Source organism: Borostomias antarcticus, assembly GCF_949987555.1.
Source record: "Borostomias antarcticus genome assembly, chromosome: 20".
In the NCBI taxonomy this organism is placed as follows: domain Eukaryota; kingdom Metazoa; phylum Chordata; class Actinopteri; order Stomiiformes; family Stomiidae; genus Borostomias; species Borostomias antarcticus.
The window spans coordinates 20489390-20493225 of record NC_140253.1 but is presented as its reverse complement, the minus strand read 5'-3'; positions in this window follow the sequence as shown (position 1 = coordinate 20493225).

Below are 3836 nucleotides of genomic sequence, written 5' to 3'. Positions count from 1 at the left end.
CAGACAGCTTGGCCTGAGGGGAGAGCTGGTGGACCGGGAGGCGGTGGAGGAGTGACACTGGGGGGAAGTGGGGGGTTGGAAGACAAGAACACGCCGTCGTCCATCGTCCCCCGACCTGTTCACAACCTTCATCACCTGAACATCTAACTATTGGGACTGTTAAAACATTGGCATGGCTTCCAGAGACTGTTGTCACGGCATCAAAAACTTCACAGCAAAAAAGAAAGAAGAAAATAAAAAGAGAATAAGAAAATGATTTTTTTACACAGACAGCCGTGTAGGTCAAGAGAAACCTACCAGGAGTATCTTGATCAAAAACAATTAGATTGATTTATGTTTTAGCTTATTCTAAGATTCCTCAATGTTGGTATTGGGAGAGTTGTTAAAAGTGATTGGGGTTTAATTTACATTTGGGAATATCAATCCTTTTTCATGTTACATGTTAAGCTCTGTTACATGTTCTTTTTCCCAAAATAGTAAGAATTCTTCAGGATAAGTATCTTAATTGTATGTTGATGTATCAGCACAATGTCAAGACAATAAAAGGTGTTCCTGAGAATCAAGAATGAAGCAAGTAAGTGTTATGCGGACATACTCGAATTCTTAACATACTCGAATTGTTAAATAATTCTTAACAATTATTTGTTAATTGAAATGGATTAACAAATAAAATGTACTACACTATTTCAGAATTCTTCCCAGATTAAGCTGGTTATGAGTAGCCAAGCTGATGGTCTGGGAAGCTCTTTGATGTTGTTGGCATAACGTGTCCATAATGAAGGGGAAAGTCTGTTGTTCTGCATAATGGAGTTGTTCACCTGCTTTACAAATCCACTGTTGAGTCTCATGAAGCTCTCGTTAGATTCAGTCTGATTTGGAAGGCAGTTGATTGTTTTAAACATATTTCATGATTTTGGTGACGTTCTTTGAATCAGTGAGAGAATATAACATGCAACTGATGTTCTTTGAATCAGTGAGAGAATATAACATGCAACTGATGTTCTTTGAATCAGTGAGAGAATATAACATGCAACTGATGTTATTTTCTAATTCTTACATTTTAGTATTAAGTAATTCAGCTGTTCAGCCCCTGTTTTGAGGACATGTCACTATATTGATTTATACTAAATGATTTTGTTGTTCACCATATTGCACTTTTTAATAGTCCCAATGATCAACTTCACTAGGAAGTCATGAGTACTTCACTCATTCGAATGGCAGTTCTAGGTTTATGAGGCATTTCTTCCTAAAAGAAATCTTGTAAATGTGCTCAAAATGGTTCTAGTAAGTTGTGCTTATCTCTCTTCAGTTGGATCCAAGGTGAATGCCTTCAATAGCCTATAGGTTAGAAAGATGCATCATCAAATGATCCCTGTTGTGGAAGGTGGACTCCTGATGCCACAGCACCCTCTAGTGAGCACATCAACATCTCCATAGATGACCTCAGCCAGACAGATTTGTTACCAGTTTGTTTTCTAAAACACACACTTACTATATTTCAAAGTGCATATTGCATTGAACACTTAGCCTACCTTGAAAATCTCTCAATGACAGGTGTTCAAGTTTACAGCAAAGGGTTCAAATTTGCTCAACTATGTGGGTTCCATTCATTTTCTATGACGGCACATGACACATTGATAGGCTATCTCTTGGCAGTGACTATTCTTATAGCGAGCACATCTGCTGCCATATCTCTAACGGAATAGCTGGCGAAAAAATATAATGAACAAACGTGCAACATTGACCTCTAGGGTCACACAATTCGGTGGGTCACCATTTTCTGTGCAGCATCGGTCTAGTTTAAGAGTTGAAGCTCATGGGTTTAAATGGCCTGTTGGCAACCTGTGTCCACCTGTGCTCCTTTATTTTGAACTAGTCAAATAAGTGAGTCTCCATTGCTCAGCACTTCTACAGTGCCTGCAATGATAACAGCCTCAACAATCATGCCTATGCATTTAGTTTTATTGGTGTTTTTGAGTGAGTGAGTTGAATGAACACTCAACACAACAATTTGGAGTGAAATCTTTAGCTAACGATTCAGTTATTGATTTGGACAAGGCGTAATTAGATTGTTGTGCCTTTCAGGAAATGAATGGCAAATTGTCCTTTGAGACAAAAAGAAAAAAGAATCCAGTTGACCTATGAAAAGCAGTTCTGGCAAACCTTTATTTTGATAGGCGGGCTTGGTAGACCAATTTGACCAATAACGGGTAATCAATATTTGACCTCACGGACAACTGAAATCCAGATATCATTCACTCAATGATATGATTGAGTGAATGATATCTGACTCAATATCTGTATGACTCAATGACAAATACATGACTCAATCAGTTATTGTATTCAGAATAAATGTGATCTGATGTCGTCCGTGTAGTCCAGGTCCGTTAAGACCTACGGTGGGGTGTCGTCTCAACTAGGTGTTCTAGTGAGGCCGAGTTCCTTTTCCCGACCACTGATGGCCTTCCTGAGCGCATAGTCCAGGACTATGATGAAGAGGAAGGGGGCAAGGGTGTCACCTTGCAACACACCAGCCAGGATGTCAAACTCCTCACTGTTGCCATCTGGGGTCACTACCTTGGCTCTTGTACCCATGTACATGGTCTCTATGTCCTGGAGTAGATTGGGAGGGACACCGTAGGCCTTTAGTATCTTCATCATCGTGCCTCTGTGCAATCGAGTCAAATGCCTTTTGGAAATCAATGAAGCACAGTACCTCCTCGATGATTCTCCTTAAGGCCAAGATCTGGGCCACGGTGGTCCTCCCCTCTTGAAAATGTTTGTTCTCCCTCAGGTGAGGGTCGATGGCACTGTATCCGATTCAGTATCAGGCGATTGTGAATCTTTGCAATGATCAGTTGTCTGGTTTCGAGAGGCCCGGCACTTTTTCCCTGCTTCAGCGTGGATTTTACTCTGGCGAACTCCCTGACTGTAAACCAACCATCGTCAATATTGAGATTCATAAGGTACGTCTTCCTCAGCTCCATCCACTGCGTGTGCCTAGGAGATTCTGGAAGCGAGTGAACCAGGAGGTCACCTGTTGGAGGCCCAGGAGATTCTGGAAGTGAGTGAACCAGGAGGTCACCTGGTGGAGGCCCAGGAGATTCTGGAAGTGAGTGAACCAGGAGGTCACCTGCGTCTGCCTAGGAGATTCTGGAAGTGAGTGAACCAGGAGGTCACCTGGTGGAGGCCTAGGAGATTCTGGAAGTGAGTGAACCAGGAGGTCACCTGGTGGAGGCCTAGGAGATTCTGGAAGTGAGTGGACCAGGAGGTCACCTGGTGGAGGCCCAGGCAGCGACATGCGGTGCACAGCCAATAACCACGATAAAGCACGACCTCCAGTGTGGTATTGCTTTTATACAACAGCATTGCACTGTCATTATTTTTGTGTGTGAAAAAGATGGGTTTGTATACAATGTTATACATGTTCAATTTCGCTAAATTGCGTTATAGGTAGGCTAATAGCACTTTCAGCATGCTTTCAGACATTCCTAATCTGAAACAGTTCCCAATTGTTAACTGTTGCTATGGCAATATAACGCCGCTGACAGCGTTTACGGAGTATCTTTACCGATGATTTAACCGTTGGTATATAGTGGTTATTGGCCACCAGATACAGCAGGAATCATCCTATTTATTCGAGAAAACAACGTAAATCAGCCGATTAGAAGAGCACGGGAGGGCACCTGCTGCTAACAGGTCAGAAAGTTGACATATCTCGATTCATAGCGTGATACGCAGGGTATTAGTTTATGAGCGCTTTTGAGGGAGAGTCGGCGCACCAAACAACCCAGACGTGGACACAACACGGAGTGCAAAACTAGCTAGCGAGCTAG